Source organism: Mus pahari, chromosome 14 (genome assembly GCF_900095145.1).
Source record: "Mus pahari chromosome 14, PAHARI_EIJ_v1.1, whole genome shotgun sequence".
Lineage (NCBI taxonomy): Eukaryota > Metazoa > Chordata > Mammalia > Rodentia > Muridae > Mus > Mus pahari.
Genome location: NC_034603.1, coordinates 70,693,389 through 70,710,899, shown reverse-complemented (window position 1 = coordinate 70,710,899; position 17,511 = coordinate 70,693,389). Strand labels below are relative to the sequence as shown.

Below are 17,511 nucleotides of genomic sequence, written 5' to 3'. Positions count from 1 at the left end.
AGCAAAAGCTCCCCGAGGGCAGGGGACTGGCCGGTTCCCAGCCTGACCCTGGTGTGCCCAGCACACCATATTGTGCAGGCCAGGGAGACAGGAACTGAGACAAGGGTATTTAAAGGGAGCCAGATTCTCGGGTGTTCACAGAGAAGAGAGGGAGGCAAAGCCATCCTGCAGGGAGAGCGTGCAAATGGCAGACACTGGGAGACAGGAGACAGGAGAGCCAGGAGGTGTTGTCTAGCCGGTTAGTCATTTTTAGGCTGGGAGCTTGGTTGCGTTCATGGGTTGAAAGGAAGACGCTAAAGAAGCAAGATATTCTATGGCGGGTGAGGCTGAGGCACTGGCTGTGGAATGAGCTGACATAAAAGACTTCCCATGAGGATTAACGCCACCAGAAAGGTCAGGGGTAATATGGATTTCTTTTTTTTTTTTTTTTTTAGACAGCATCTCATGTTCCCCAGGCTGGCCTTGATCTCCCCATAGAGCCAAGGATGCGACCTTGAATTTCTGATCTGCTTGCCTCTACTTCCCGAGGGCTGAGGTCTTGGGCACCGCCGTCACTCCCGACTGCTGGTGATTGAGCCCAGCGGTTCACGGACGCCGGACAAGCCCTCTACCAACCGAGTCACATCTTCAGATGCTGTGGAAACTGAAGGTAGAGAGGTGAGTTAGAAGATGAAAACTAATGGAAACTGGAGAACAGGTGTCAAGTCGGGGCACCAAAGTCAGGGAGGCGGGGTCTCAGCAAGGCATGTCCAGGTCTGATCTTGGTAAAGTCATCTTTGTCCCGTGGCCCATGTACACGGCTCCACCGTTTGCCAAGGCTGGAACCTCTTCTTCCTCTCATCTCGACACTTCTCTCTTCTCCCAGCTCTGTGGTGTATGTGGTGGTCCCTTCCATCACCCCAGCATGTGATAAGACGGGCCAGCAGGTAGAGGCCAGCGGGAGCATGCTGGGAAATGTTTAACAACTAGTTTTGATGGGGCGGTGTGTGTGTGGGGGGGGTACTCAGGTTTATGCTATTTGCTCAATCCCCATTCAGGCTGCCAACATGAGGTCACAGTCATCTGCTCTATCTATGTATCTACTTCCTCCACTGCTTCCCATGCCCCACCTAGATGTCTAGGGCAGGTCCACATGGGGGACCAGCAGCACTAACACCATGACTGCAGCTCAGGCAGGCCCCTAGTGGGAGGAAGCATACTTCCTACTCCAGGAATGTCTGCCCCTAGGCCTAGGTCCTCTCTCCTGTCATCCTCACATCAGCCCTCCCCTGAGTTCAGGATTTCACAGGAATGTGGGCCCGAGATCCACAGGCACTCACATGCCTCAACCAACACCTTCTTACTAGACATGGCTGCATGCCCTTAAACATCCTATAAAGGCAGGGCTTTTAGTAGATTGTCCAATACGCAATGTCATCCTGAGGTAATTCAAGGGTGGTTCTGCACTGGACATCTTAGTGTCTAGCTCGAGTGCTCTTCTTTGTTTGGTTAATTGGTCTTAGGTAGCCCAGGCTAGCCTCAAACTCACTCGCCTGTAGGTGAAGACAGCCTTGAACTCCTGACCCTCCAGCTTCCACCTCTGGAGTGCTGGGATTACAGGCATATGCCACTGTATCCAGCAGATTGCTGTCCTTAATCTCTTACGAGCTAGAAGCTGAGGAACGAGAGCAAAGGGTAATGACACATGGGTGTGAAGAGGCTGTGATGCAACCCATTCTTTTGCATGATGACATTAAGAATTCATTTTTTACAGAGAGAAATGTAAACAAACAAGAACAGAGGCTGATCTGGACATAGTACATACCTGCAATCCCCAGACTGGAGAAGTGATGGCCGGAAGACCTGGGAGGGCAGCCTGGGCTAAATAGGGAATTACAGGCCATAGGGACCTTACCTAGAAAAAAATAGGGAATTATAGACCTTACCTAAAAATAATAAAAATTAATAATAACAGCAATAATAATGATGATGATGATGAAGTATAGGCTACAGGGACCTTACTTAGAAAAGGAAGAAAAATAAAAATGATGAGACTATAACTCCATAGGAGATTAATTGCCTAGGATATGCAAGGCCCTGGATTTGGATCTTCAGGTCTACAAAACAAACAGACCCTGCTGTTTTTTGTTTTTGTTTTTGTTTTTTCAGATTGGCATAGTCTTACTCTCGTGTTTGCAAACCTGCAATAGCTGGTCTGTGAAACCCCCTGAGTCCTGAGAGGCCAGCGCTGCCCCAGGTATGAGTCACCCTACAAATGTCAATTATTTTATTTAAAGCTGAGCTGAAGTTGCACAAGTGACTCAAGGGCTCCAAGCTTGCCCAGACTGCCGTGTCTTGGAGCAGGAGGAAGTCAATTTTGCCCAAAGCTCTCCTGGCGGGTGGGTATGTCGAGAGAGGGGAGGGATGTCTGTGTCTCACCTCACACTCTGGAGAGAGGAGAAAAGTCGCTGAAACCAAGAAGCAAGGGCTGCTGCTTTTCCCTAATCCTTTTCTTGCTAACGAGTCTACTGGTTTGTCCCCCGACCCCACACACACACCTGCAAGCTGACCCTTCTGCAGACCTTTGAGTTAACATAAGAGTTGAGTCTGTTCTCACTAACACATCCTATTGAGTGTAGGCTTAAAGAGCAACCACCCCAGTGGACCAGACAACTCACAAAAAGGACCCAGGGCCAGAGACGCTGGTTGTCCAAAAAAAAAAAAAAAAGGAGGGGTGAGAAGGAGATGGCAAAAGTGAGCTAGCCCTGAAGGGAGCGTCTGCAGATTCTGGCCTGATGCCCACATCTTTCCTGAGAAGTGCTTTGCCCAGAGGCAAACAGGTGGTGGGAGGGAAAGACAGACACCCAAGAGACCTGATACCGACCTGTACATCTGGCCCAGCTCTGCCTCTCTCTGAGTCAGAGATGCCAAACCCTAGGGGTTTGAAAGGAGCCTCTTCAGAAGCCCCCAGCCCTTTTATTTTCTTGCCTTACTATCTCTCAGCTGGCCACTAGCAGAGCCAAGATAGGTCCCAGAGACTGACATATAGGTTCTGCATATACTGAAGGATAGGCTCTGTGCAAGTCACAGCCAGAAAGGCTTCTAGGGACAACTCTTGACACGGTCTCGACTAAGGTAAGATGGGCTATGGGCAACTGCAGGCTTTGCTTTAACATATTTCTGCCCCAGGGGAGTGGGGTGAGCCTCTTGGGTTCTCGTCTACTTGGCTTTGTTTCCACACAGAAGTCAGGCTATGCAGCTCAGACTGGCCTCAAACTTGTCATCCTCCTGCCTCAGCCTCCTGAATGCAGGCCAGGTTGTGGGATTTCCACATTAAATGGCCTTTCTCGGTGTCCAACAACAGATGTCTGCTTGAACTTGTCTCCAGAAAGAAGCTAGGTCTGCTGGTCACCAGCAGACAGTGGTCTGGCCCTGGCTCAAACCTTTCCAGACAGGCCGTTCCTTATTTCTCAAACCAGCCAAAAATATAGCTGCCACTCCTACCATACCACCAGTCCCTGCATCTGCAGTTAGGATTCCTTGCAGCAGGATTCCTAAGGTCGCAGCGCATCTTTTATTCTGGAAACATTTTAAAAACTTATATATTCATAATTTCTTATTAACAGTAAACAGAAGCTTGTGGTACAGTAGGAAGCCCATTAGCAAAATTAGAAAAGGAAAAAAAAATCCATACATTCCCTACACTCTTTCCGGCCCCCATAAAGAGGGCACTGTAGAGAGCACATTTTCAAAGACCAAGTCTTCCCGGCTCTGTAGTTTAGGATGGATCCCGTGCTCAGCACACACACCACGAAGCTTCTCGGGGCGGAAGGAGACTGGACCACACCACATCTGCACACTCCCTTAGAACGGGGTTTCAACACCCGGCCTGTCCTACGCAGGCCTTTGGCTCCCCACACTTCTCGAGGGTAGGCAGAGCAACCTCATCTCCACACACTTTACAGCACCGGGCTCACTCTACCTGCGCCATAAAAATGTTTCTAGCCCCCACCAGGCCCCCACGAAGCAGCCACGCCCTCAAGCAGAAAGCAGAGAAACCCAAGATCTTAGAGAGCGCCCCGCCGTCTCCATGGTAACCAAAGCCGAAGCTGGGAATGCCCACGCATGCGTACAGTCGCCCTTCCTTCCCGTAACCTCAAAAAGAATGCAACCCGTAAGATTTGCCAGAAGGCGAGAGCGCATGTGTAGTTCAACCAACACCCTGGCCTCCTTCGCCTACGGCCCGCCCATCCAGCCAGGCTCTGGATACCCTGGCCGGAAACAGTGCCCATTTGGGGAAGGCCTCGCTAGCCAATCGCTGCTGAGGAGTGGCCCGTAGGCCGACCGGAACAAGGCGTTTTATTGGCTAACTTATAGGAATGGGTGGGATCATGGGTCGCGGTGCGGCCAAAGAAAGGAGGCGGGAAGCTAGCAAAGTCGCAGCCACGGGGGGAGGCGTGGCCCGGGGCGGGGCTAGCCACGGGGGCGTGGTCGAGGAGGGGCAGCAGGGGCCCGGAGCGATCGCTGGCCAGCGAAGCACCACACTCGCTTGTTTGAGGACAACGGCGCTCCGCCGGTAGGTGATTGGGCAGAACCCCGAGTCCTAAAGCGGGGCGCTGAGGGAGCGGGCGGGGAAGGGGCGCCTCCCAGGCGGGGACTGGGTTGCAGCCTGGCTGTCTACAAGGGATGGCTGAGAGGGGTGGCCGGGTGTCTGCGGTCTAACCCGCTCGCACGCTCAGCGCCATCAGCGCCACGCTCGAAACGCCGTGCTTCGCCTGGAGCCTCCAGGCCGCGCACCCACGGGTCACACGCTTACCCGGAACGCGCGCGGGTACTGTCTGCTTCCCTTTCCCCAACATCCGTGCCATGGAGTTCAGCCGCCCTACTGCCAGACCTGGCTCCTGGGTGTCCCCCAAGAGAAGGTGATCGCTCCACTGCCCTAGCAGTGACATGCGCAGCCTTTCCCTGTGAACTGCTTGGGATCACTTGTTCTGAGAGGATCACTGCTCTGTGCACTCAGTAGAGCAATGCTAGTCGCTGATGATGCTACCCTCCCTCCTCGATGGTCCTTACCCTTCTGTGTAATTCTGTGTTCTACTCGGGACTTTTGGAATCTGTTTATATGTACTAGTCCCGTCCTGGAAGCTCTTCGCGGCTCTGGCAACTTTCAGCCACCTGTCACCAAGTGAAAAGAAACATTTGTCTGAGGCAGAGATTCCCACCTGCTCTGGAGCCTCATCATGTTCGTTAACTTCAGAACCCCCCCCCCCACACACACACACACAGTTGAGATTAAAAGATGGCTGTCAGCCCTAAAGGATGGATAGGGCCGTGCATTGGTTGTCAAGTGGATGAGTGGAGAAAAGTTTCAAATATCAGTGTCTTAATGACATTTTGTTGTTGTTGTTGTTGTTGTTAATTGGAGACAATGAACACTAATGACTGGATTAAGGGTGCTAAAAGAATGAACTGAGCGAGGAGTGGCACCATGACCAGTGGACTTTTGAACACTGGTGTGTATCTAGAAACATAGTCTCTCTGAAAGATTAGAGGATCCTATCCTAACTTTAGTTCTGCAGGGTTTTGCTTAGTAACTTTCCCATTTAGTGGTAGGTGTGGTGAGATGCATAGACTGTTGTCCAGTTGGTAAGCGAAGTACCTGAACCAGCTGTGAGGGATGACATTCCTTGTCTGTGGCCTCAGAGCCATGAGTGAGGGTGAGTTCTCCAGATCCCTGAATTAGAACAGCATAATGTAACTAGGATAGAGAAAGGGGGGGCAGGGGAAGGTTTGGGGTGATCTTTTTTGCTCTTAATGTGAGAGAATGATTTGACTTGCTTATGATGAGTGTGTGGATTTCCTCTTGTATTTAAAGTGATGTCAAAGGCAATTCCTTTGGGTGGATGCCAGCTTTCTGAGTTTTTCAAACGCCTTTAAGACATCTTGAAAATGAGGCATGGTGGCACACACACCTGTAATCCATCATTGGGAGGCTGGGACAAGGAGGATTTGTTGTGACTTTGAAGCCTGTCAGGGCTTCCTAGCAAGGCCCTGTCTCAGAACACCAGAGAGGAAAAAGAAAGAAAGAAAGAAGACATCCTGATTTATTTGGAAGAGTGTGATAAATTTCTCAGAACAGCTCATAATAATAGTCAGTATGTCTGACTTTAATTTTAGAAATAAGAACCTAGCTGTACATACCCAGAAATACATACCAGCAGTTTGTGAAATGAAACAGTACTACGTGATCAGGCTTCAGGGCAGTTTCTGATTGTTTTTGGGTGGATGGAGCAGTTCTGAAGGTTTTGGGTTTTGGTTTTTTGGTTTTTTTTTTTGCCTCTGGTGTCTGTTAGAGTTTGTGGGAGTGGCACCACAGACAGAGACTCTGCCAAATGAACCTTTATCTCTCTCTCAAAAAAAAAAAAAAAAAAAAAAAAAAAAACCCTGCCTGGTTCTGCCATTCATTCTTGGCAGATAGGAGTATGGTTCCTCATTTTGGTTCCCCTAATGAACACTGATTCCTTTGTGATCGGCTTGGGCTGGAGAGGACAGGGCTCACCCTGATTGGTTGCCCCAACCCTAGACAACTGTTGTGAGATTTTTGATGAGTTCTAGAGTTCATTCTGAGCTAGGGGCTAGTAGGAGATCGGACGGATGTAAAATGGATAAAAGCTCAGATCTACGCTTGTTCCTTTAGGCCATTTCCCCCCTCTTAAGAGTTTTGTATTATCGCTTGCCTGTGAAGTCACTTTTAGTTTCTTTCTTTCTATTTATTCATTTATTTTTAATTTCTTGTCTCAGTGAACAGCACATGGGCTTCTTACAGGTGCTTCTCCCCCAGGAAGACCTCTCAGGCTAACCCTGATTGGCTTGACAGATTTTCCCCCCCAAGGAGAAAAAAGAAAACTGAAAACCGAATTCAGACCCAGTAGAAGGTCAGCTGCCCATGCAGACAGACGGTTCCTCCGATAGCACCATCGACTAGATGCTTTTTTTTTTTTTCCTGGCAAAAGGTTAAAATGCAACTAAAATTCTGCTTTCGTGATTAATAAGTCACTACCGCAGTTGTGTCTGATGCTTCCTGTTTGCCCCGTTTTAGCATTTCAGTTAAACTGGGGACCTCTGAGCACCCTGGGCACTTCTGGTAGCACCATCGTGAGGTGGGTGGCAAGAGGGGTGGGTTTGGGGAGTTGCATAAGTCCGTCCTCCCTGCACACCAGGATCCCGAATAAGGGAAAGGAACGGGTGGCGTGTCTTCTCGGGTAGGGCGAGCCGTTCAAGTGAGAGCACTCTGTTCACTTGGTAAGGCCGACTGCAAAGCTGTTGCTGTGGGGTAGAACGGGAAGGCTGGGTGGAAGGCAGGCAATGTGGGAAGGTGTTTCAGCAGCTCGGACCCTGGTGCTTAGGTAGGGGCCTGAGTTCCAGCTTCCCTCACTGCCAGAGTGATAGGACAAAGGGAGCTTTCCTCAGAAGCCTGTGTGCTCCTGTATTCATGCTTAAACGGAGGCCCCCTTCCCCTCATGCCATTTCAGAGTCTTTCATCTTGAGCTCCCTGGTAGAAATCCTTTGGAGTTATGTTCATAGGGAATAATTTTGTAGACAGCCTTTCTGTGTTCTTTCAGTATAGAGAGCAAAGATCTTTAAAATGGGGATTAAGTAAAGCAGATATCACTCCTTAGGAATTTGCTTCATGCCTAGAATCTAAAGTGACTTTTCTTGACATATACATCATTGTTTTATACACTCACTTGCTCAGGAATCATAGCCTACCTCCCCCCACCAAAAAAAAAAAAAAAAAAATCAATTTTGAATCCAATCAATCCAGAGAAGCAGTTTTAAGTATCCACTTATCAAAATGATTCTTCATTGATCTCTCTCTGTAGTGACTGTCGATTCTAGTCATTATTAAAAGTCGACCGTCTAAACAAGTGCGGCTACGCTCGTTTTCCAGATGTGGAAACTCAAACAGAAGGGTCAACTGCTCTGTCCAGTGAGGGAGCCTGTCCATGGGGCCACCACATCCACTGTGTGGTTTTATGTTGTCAGACAGACCTGGGTCAGGGCCTGTCTGCCTGTGACTGTGTGTCTGTGTGCCCTCAAGCAAATCGCTTCTGGGAGCATGGAGTGCCTCGCCTGACAGTGGGGTCATGCTGGGCTAAGCACAGTGGCTGCCACTCTTGCTCATTGTCGTGGTCGTTATGGTAGCGGCAGCTGCCGCTGCCGCTGCCACAGGTTACAACACTGTGACTAGATCTGTCTTCTGTAAGATAATGTCAAGAAAACTCGGAGTGCCTGACAGGTCAGTCATTTCTTCAGCAGGCCCACCAAGGACTGCTTCCCTCGCCTGGAGCAGTTAGCTCTCAAGTGTTCCCAATCTTAAAAAAAAAAAAAAAGTATTTATTCATTGTGTGTACACATGTGTGTATCATTCACACATGTGAAGGTCGGAGGACAGTTTGCAAGAGTCACATCTTTCCTTCCACTTTGTGGGTTCCAGAGAGCAAACTTGGATCTTTGGGCTGGACAGCGAGCATATTTACTCGGTGAGTCTCGCTAGCCCCTGGTTCCCCTAGGCCTATTCTGCATCCTGCCCTCACTCTACTTCAGATAAGCCTAGAAAGACCTAGGCTCTGTCTGTTCCGAGTTTGCAGTCCTGGATAGGGGTCACCTGCAGGGCCTCCCAGGATTCTGATCCAGACAGAACAGTACGTGCTTGGGAGATCCCTCCCCCACCCACCCCACCCCACCCCCACCCCCCACCACGTCCTCCATGCGGTTAAGTGGGTCCCAGCACTAACCTGGTTCGAGAAAGAGATTACTTGTAGAACAGAAACCACTGAGGACTTGTACTTTGTTTGGGGGACAGGGAGACAACATTTGGTTCTTGGGGGGCGGGGTATGGGTTTCCATCAGCACATGGCACCCCACTTCTTCTCCATTTCCCTTTTAAAACCGGCTCATCTCTCGAACCAGGTCTGAGATCCCTGGCTCTACAGTCAAGCACTTGCAAATTCTGCTTCAGATAGCATGGATCAGGTGTGGGGGGTGGGGAGAATATTAAATTCCTTTCTCTCTCTCTCTCTCTCTCTCTCTCTCTCTCTCTCTCTCTCTGTCATACAAAACAAAAACACTGGCTCCCACCACACTGACGTTCTAAACAGCATTTGTTTTCTCGTGGGGAAGCTGTCTTGATAGGCACAGAGTCATTTCTAAAGCGAACCTAGTTTTTAGAAAAAATAAATCACCGGATGTCAAGCCTCATGAGGAGCTTGCTGGGACGAAAATGAAAGCAGCGGCAGGCCCAGGGTGGCACTTGCCTTCAAGGCTGGCGGTGAAGGCAGGGCAGGGTCTGGACCCTGCTCAGTCACTGGTCAGCCCCGGCCCACAGCCGGCCTGCGTTTGATAGGTGCCTTAGTCATTTTTCAAGCAACTTTGTTTAGATGAGGGGAGAACTTTCTCTGGAAGGTGAGTCACTCCTGCAGGGGTGTAGGTAACAGGCTGTTTGTTCCCCAGCCCAGTTGCAGAGGAAGTCCTGAGGGAGCAGACCAGACCGTGTTGAAAAGCCCTGTGCTATAAAGATCACCCTCATTCCAGCCCAAGGGCTAGGATTAGGGAGCAGGAAGCTCACAGGAGGCTCCTGGAGCTTGCCGACTGACAGACCCATCCCCTGGTGGGTCATGTGGGCAGGGCACAGAGCCCAGGTCAGCAGTGTCACCAGTCCTGAGTCCAGCCACCTTGAGGGTGGAAAATGGCTCACTTCCAGTGACAATCAGCAGAGCGACCGGGAGTGAAGCTTTGGCCCTGGGGAGCTGGGAAATCCCTTGGCAGAGAGTTAGAGATACAAACTGCGCTTGGAGATGAGAGATTTGGGGAGAACCCTTTTCACCTTTGCCTGCCTTCTCCGCACCTGAGTTGGAGGCTCCCCAGAGCTCCAGGGTTTGAGAAGGAACGCCTGTTGCTCCCTGGGTTTCAGGGAGCTGGAGGGACTTCGAACTCATCGCCTCAGTTGTCTCCTCTCACCAGGGTCGGCATCTAGACCCAGAAAGAAGCATCAGAGGGAAGGCCCGAGCCACCCTCCCCCTCCCATATTCCTGTGGCCAAGGCTTCTGCTGATTCTTATTCCCGAGAGCCACCCATAAGCAGTGTCCACAGATGGAGGGTCTTTCACAATGTGTCCTTGACTGTGTACTTAATGCCACATCCATGAGGTGGACTTGACTGTTCAGGGTCTCAGTAGACCTGATAATCCCTTACAAGTGTTCTGATCCCCTGTCACAGAGTCCTCCCCAGGACCCACATCCCAGTAAGCTGGGGTAACTAGCCATCCCTTCAACTTGCTTTGAACTGGCATGGCTATAAATAAATAAATAAATAAATAAATATTTTAAAAACCTCCTAGGCCTTAACTACTCTGTCAAGAGCAAGTTATTAGGAATATAGAGCAGCACTCAGGAGACAAGGTGGGTCTCTGTGAGTTGAAGGCCAGCCTGGTCTACATATGAGTTTCAGGAGAGCCAGGGCTGCATAGTGAGACCCTGTCTCAAAATAAAAAGAAAAGAAAGGGAGGGAGTGGGGCTGGGGAGAAGGTGCAGTGGCCACAGGGCCTATTCTGCAAGCTAAAGACCTGAGTTCAAACCCCACATAAAAAGCTAGGTGCAGCATTGTATTCCTGTGATCCCGGGACTGGGGCTGGAGAGGAAAGATCCTGGGGGCTCCTGGGGGACAGAGAGAGAGAGAGACAGAGACACAGAGAGAGAGAGCGAGAGAGAGAGACAGAGAGAGAGAGAGAGAGAGAGAGAGACAGAGAGAGAGAGAGACAGACAGAGAGAGAGAGAGAGAGAGAGAGAGAGAGAGAGAGAGAGAGAGAGAGAGAGAGATCTTGTTGACACCAGACCCAAGAGCTACCCTAGCAAAGGCCTTATCTTATTAAACAGCTCTTGTCTGTTTCCCCACACTAAATCCATTCCTCTCAGGCTCCCAGTAAGCTCTGCAGGGCCTGGGAAGGGTGGGACCTGTGTGGCTTCTGTCCTGCATCTAAGAAAATGTAAATAGAAAGCTGTTTGTCTGACTCCCTTCTCCACCATAAGGTTGATGTGGTTGAAAGGAGGCCAAGGTTGATAAGAACATACAGTCTAGGTAGGGTTACCCGGAAGTCTCAAAGGTTGCCTCCACCTTTAAGGCACTTTCTTATGCCCCCAAGCAGTGTCTCACCGTATGTGGGCCTTGAGTGACTATCACTGATTGATTTTTGAGGTTCCAAATCCACTGGGCAGCAAGAAGCATTTGTAGCTTTCCTCTCTGAAGATGTGGCATGTCGCCCATGGCTTACAGGTGGCCAGAGAGCCTGAATAGCCAGTGTGATCCCAGCCAGACCTGTTTGGCTCCTCTCCAGGAGAGACCTTTGAGGGGAAAGCATGACGTCATATCTGGATAATGACACACACCCCCAACATGCAAAGAGCTGTTACAACTGATCCTTCTGGTGACCCTGGCCTTAAGAAGGAAAGAGTGTGACTGGCCCCAACTGAGAGTGTGATTGACAGTTAAGCTAATGCCTGGAATGTTTTGCTTAGGGGAGTTAATGGGGTGAACAGCTCCCTGAGCCCAGCAGTCTTACCTGGTGAGTGCTGTGGCTTGAGAAGCAAGGATGGCCTTATAGACAGAAACATAAAGGGAATGGCCTGCACCATCCATCCATCTTCTCCGTAGGACAGTCCTGGTAGGTACTGTGTGGGTCTGAGGGCCAGAGGCTCATCTTCTTGGTCAGTTAGAAATAAATGGGTCACCAGGTCAGTGTTTAGGAATGGTGGTGATGATGCATTTTTCAGACTTTCTTACTGGGATGCAGTCAGAAATATAGCCATCAATGTGGTCCCCTTCAGCAACCATAGGCACCTTCCCCTTGAGCTAAGTGATCAGACATTGTGAGTACACAGATTCCAATCCTGACAAGCCCCCACAGTCTATGGCCCTCATCTAGTTAGTATTTTATTTATGTGTGTGTATGTATGCATGTATGAGGGGTAGGAGGATGTATGCCACTGTTCACACATGGAGATCAGGGGACAACTTTGTGAAGTTGGTTCTGTTTCTCCCCTCCTCCAACCCCCCCAGCTAACCTACAACTCACCATATAGTTCAGGCTGCCCTCAAACTTACGGTGACCCTCCTGCCTCTGCCTCTTGAATGCTGGGATTACGGGCATGTACTACCACATCTGGTTATTTAGCCATTCTTTCACTCAAGGAATGCTGGTAGAGAGTGTTAACTGCCAGGCTCTGGTAGATCACATACGCATCCCACTGGTGAAGGTCCAACTTATGATTCCTGACCTTACAGTGCAGAAGCAATAGACAGTCACTAGAAAGTTCTTCAGTTTTTCATCTGATCTCTTCCTGAGCCGGTGATTGTATACTACAAGACCATGAGATGTTGGGCCGTGGCTAAGGGCCATAGCTCCCTGTCAGCCTCACTATCGTGAGGTAATATAGCCAGTACTACAGAGTGCTATGTTGTTCATCTGTAATGTTCACTAAGCCGTGACATTAGGCATAGCCTATGCATTTTACTGTGTTTTCTACTGGAGGTGATTTCATTGGATCATATACCATTGAGCATGCATTGAAAGAACAAGGTGAACATGGGCACTTCTGTCAAGGAACTCACCCTGGAGGGAAAGTGGTGTCCAAGGAGACATGTTCCTGCTTGAGCTAGTGCTGACACACAGAGAGAGCCCCACCAGAGGTGTCCTCCACCCCTACCCCAGCCTGCCATGTCTAAGTTGGAGTGCCTCAGCATCTCTCTCCTCCTAGAGCCTCTCTCTGCCTCAGCATCCCTCTCTGCCTCAGCATCCCTCTCTGCCTCAGCATCCCTCTCTGCCTCAGCATCCCTCTCTGCCTCAGCATCTCTCTCTGCCTCAGCATCCCTCTCCTCCTAGAGCATCCCTCTCTGCCTCAGCATCCCTCTCTGCCTCAGCATCCCTCTCCTCCTAGAGCCTTGTTCTACTTGTCATCTGGGAATGGGAGCTTGCTAACACTCTGGAGTCTTCAGCATGTTCAGAAGTGAAGGTGCCATCAGCACAACGGCGCTCTAACACGGTCAGGTCAGAAGTGCGCAGTGCTTGTTGCTATGCGGACCAGAAGCGCGTGCAGATGGTTCAAGGCCTGACCCATGACAAGCCTTTTGACAACCAGGGTCAGAATTCCAGGGTCGGAAACAGGCGACACTCTAGTTTGGCTTGGTTACCATCATTTTCTCCTCCGACTAGTCCAGCACTTGGAAAACGGTACCCACTGCGTAGAGTAGGTGTCTGTCATCAAATACAAGTTTAAGGTGTAGTAAATCTAGACTCCTGTTGGGCCCTGTTGGTCTGGGTGAGGCAGTGAGTGTGCCACGGGCTTTCTCCAGTTTCCCTCCCTTCCTGGAGGAATCAGTCTGAGGTTCTCTCAAGAACAGAACCTTTCATATAGCCCACCCCGGGAGAGAGCACACTTAGGACCCGTTAGTATAAAGAGACATGTGAGATGTGCCCCTGGCACGTGTGTCTTCAGCTGGTCACTCGGGATAGCTTCTCAAAGACTATGTAGGGCACAGCTTCTGAAAGTAGGTCATGGTCAGGGCCCCAGAGAACGGACCATGCATCTCCTCCCCTCACCCTGCCCCCCATCCCCCTACCTTGGAAGTCTTCTGCAGAAAGCCAAGTTGTTTGGTTTTCTTGTTATTCTGAAGTTCCTCAAATTAGTTCCTCAATTTCAGAACCAGTCACCAGTGACTACAATGACCTTAAAGCCTGCTCCCTCATAGGGACACAGCCTGGTTTTCCCTTATCTATGAAGGCCCAAAGCCAGTCCCACCTGTGTAAATCATATCAGCCCAGAAAGGAAGGCAGTGGAGCGGGAATAGCCATGCGTAGGGAACAGCTCCTTGCTATGAATCATTCCAAAAGGTTAGAGAGGGTTGCTTCACAACAGAATTGTTACTTCTAACTATGACCTCAAGACTTGGCAAGATCCTCAAGTACCTTTTGGTTTATCAAAGAAACTGGTTTTGAGGTGACTCACACTTGACTCAGGAGGCTGAGGCAGGAAGGTTATGAGTTCAAGGCCAACCTGGGCTACAGAGCAAGACCTTGTTTCAAAAAAGCAAAACAAAACGGAACCAGGAAGGGAGGGAGAGGTTGGGCTGTGGCTTAGTGCAAGGCAGGGTTGGGTAACACAGAAATCTTTGGAAACGGTTGAATGGTGTAGACTTCAACTCCTATTTCATGAGAATTTCTAGTTATAGGAAATGTCCCCATATGCATATATGAAGAACACCTAAAGTGTGTTTGCATAACATATATAAAATATTCTTATTGTTTATGGTATAGAGTGAAGTTGAAGTGCAATATAGTTGATTTTCCCCTCGATACCGCTCTTCACTCCACGTTTCTCGGATTCTACAGTGGCTACTGTGGATCAGAGGTGACCCTTGCTGTGCCATGCTTCCGTTTGGCATTGGCTTTCTTAATGCAGTTTTTGCGGGTTGATGTAAAATGCCATCGTAACACTCTTCTTAAGGCTTATCAAATGCCCTGTGTCAGGGTTTTGAAGACAAAGTATTGACCATATGTATGACATGGCAGTGGGTGCTCAAGACTTTGTTAGGAAACAAACAAACCAAATAGTGGCCTAGACTCAAGAAGCCTAGGACTGGACTTTAAGAAAGGAACAGACAGCCGGGCAGTGGTAGCGCACGCCTTTAATCCCAGCACTCGGGAGGCAGAGGCAAGTGGATTTCTGAGTTCGAGGCCAGCCTGGTCTACAGAGTGAGTTCCAGGTCAGCCAGGGCTACACAGAGAAACCCTGTCTTGGAAAACCAAAAAAAAAAAAAAGAAAGAAAGAAAGAAAGAAAGAAAGAAAGAAAGAAAGAAAGAAAGAAAGAAAGAAAAGAAAAGAAAAGAAAAGAAAAGAAAANAAAGAAAAGAAAAGAAAAGAAAAGAAAAGAAAAGAAAAGAAAAGAAAAGAAAAGAAAAGAAAAGAAAAGAAAAGAAAAAAGAAAAGAAAGGAACAGCCAGCGTGGACCTGGTTATGGATCCATTCCAGGATGCGATCCTCATCCTCTAGCCAAGTACACAGGCCTGCCACAGTTTCATCTTAGAGTCTGCTGTCTGCTCCTTTTCCTAAACCATAGGCTGTCTTTTCACCATTGGCCATGGAAATGCTTCTTCCTCGGTCAGTCCCTGGGGTTCTCACTCACAGATCTTTGGGTTGTAGCAGCTTCTGTATTTCAGTGCCACCTTTTAAAGCTCAGGTATTAAATAGAAGATGCAGTGTCATGGCTAAGAGTGAGCTTTGACATAGAAGTCCCTCATTTATACCCTGTTGCTGCCCCTTCCCTGCAGCAGGACACTGTGCAGGTGACCTACAGATTCAGTTTCCTCCAGGCATGGTGGCTTAGGCCTGCAACCTCCAACTCTCAAGAAGCAGAAGCAAAAGAATCATACGTTCTGGGCCAACCATGATACATAGCCAGACTGGCCAACCATGATACATAGCCAGACTGTCTCAAATGAGTATACAAGTAAATAATTACAAACGAAGGAAATAATGTTAGTGTCTTGCTCAGACTCGTGATAATTTAAGAAGTAACACATGCATCCCATAATACAGAGTGAGCAGTAATAGCCGCCAGCATGACCAGAACGTGATTGTATGGATGCAAATGACAGCAGATGCTGGAAACACCCAAAGAGATGACAAGACAAGCAATGTGAGCCCTTCTGCCAAAGTCATCATGTGTCACCAGGTCATTCCATCAGTCCGCTGAGACCTTACCAGTAGAGACAGGTTAGACAGGGGTTGCAGGGGGCTCTTTGGAACCACCTTCAGATGTGGTCCTTTATTTAGTGACAGCTCTGCCTCTCCTCCTCCTCCTCCTCCTCCTCCTCCTCCTCTTCCCTCTCTTTCCACCACCCATCCCACTAAGAGTGTCTGTTTGAGACCTTCAGTCTGATGTTAGTGCTGCTGACTAAGGAGGTGGGTACCAGCTCAGCACAGGCAAAGCCTTTGAAACAGCTTGTGTTTCTAGTCAGGGAAAAGACTGTTCATTTTGTGGCAACTTTCATCTCTCTCAACTTCCATCTCCCACTAGCAATGCATCTGCTGCCTGCCAGGCTCTGAACTGTATACATTATTGTTTCCTGCAGTTAACCCTTCAGTAAAACACTGTGTGTCTTACTCAGATGTGAAAGGTCAGTGATTTGCGCCTGGATCTTCAGGCTTTATCTTTATGTTAACAGACCTTCTCCAGCATTAGTTAGTAAGGAGTGTGATGGAGCAAATTACTGCCAAAGGCCATACTGTTCCAACACCATTCATTTAAATAAATGTAGAATAAATGAAATATAATCAATCTGTCCATTTTCTCCCTGGCTGGATTAGAAATACTTTAAGGGCTATTTAGCAAATAACTAACATCTTGAGAACCACCTGACTGCCTGAACCAGGAGATAAAGAGAGAATCCACTAACAAAGGGTCATCGGGAGATTCCATTCCCAGGAATTAGCCACTCAGAATTATTTCCCAGCTGTACAAAAAGTGTGAACACAGATAGGCTTTTTTGTGGCATTACTTCTAAATGAAAATCTGGAGACAGAGTTCATCCATAGAATAGGTGAATAGTCTGTAACACTGATAAATTCCTCTTTAGGGAGTGTGTCTGTCTGTCTGTCTGTCTGTGTCTGTCTGTCTGTGTTTGTATATGTGTCTGTGTGTATCTGTGTGTGTGATGTATGAGTATGTCTCTGTGTGTATATGTTTGTCTATCTGTGTGTGTCTGTGTGTGTGTGTCTGTGTGTGTGTATCTGTATGTGTGTATCTGTGTGTGTATATGTTTGTCTATCTGTGTGTGTGTCTGTGTGTGTGTCTGTGTGTGCGTCTGTGTGTGTGTATCTGTGTGTGTGTCTGTGTGCATGTGTTATAGCTATCACCTTTTACTTCCTGAGTCATTACTAATAAAACTCACAGTCCCCAGAGAGAATATGGAAGAGAGTGAAATGAAAACCAAAACCAGGAGAGAGGCGCTCTCATCTCCAGACTCCTTCCTGTCCCTTGAGCAGCTAGTGGTTTGGCATGAACCTTTGTATCTGTGCATGTTTGGGGTCAGCCTAAATTTATCAAGTCCCACTCCCAAACATGAATACATGCCTCTGCAATTCTTATGTCCTACAAAGAGATCCTTTTTTGGCTATAGCTTGTTTTCATTACGAAAGTCATAAACTACAGAGAACGTCTGCGGAGGGCTATGGAAGGAATAGGTAGTGGTGATCCCCCCAGAAGCCGGCAGGAAGGGCGGGAAGGACTTAAGCCTCTTATGGTAATTCTCTCTCTCTCTCTCTCTCTCTCTCTCTCTCTCTCTCTTCTTTCTCTGAGACAGGATTTCTCTGTGCAGCCCTGGCTCTCTCTCTCTGTTGTTGTTGTGTTTAACCACTTGAAATTGTCTATAAAAAACAGAGAAGACTAACTCATTGAAGAAAATGTAAGAAAATTATA

The 17,511-nt window shown here is 48.6% G+C and overlaps 1 protein-coding gene across 1 annotated transcript in view; it reads left to right on the top strand.

Annotated features, from left to right (window-relative positions):
• Positions 1–4,491: 4,491 nt before the first annotated feature.
• Map3k14 (mitogen-activated protein kinase kinase kinase 14) overlaps positions 4,492–17,511 on the top strand; it is a 48,182-nt gene continuing 35,162 nt past the window's right edge. The window contains exon 1 of the mRNA XM_021213313.1: positions 4,492–4,555. The gene's annotated coding sequence lies outside the window, so the exon portion shown is untranslated. The remainder of the gene's footprint in view (positions 4,556–17,511) is intronic.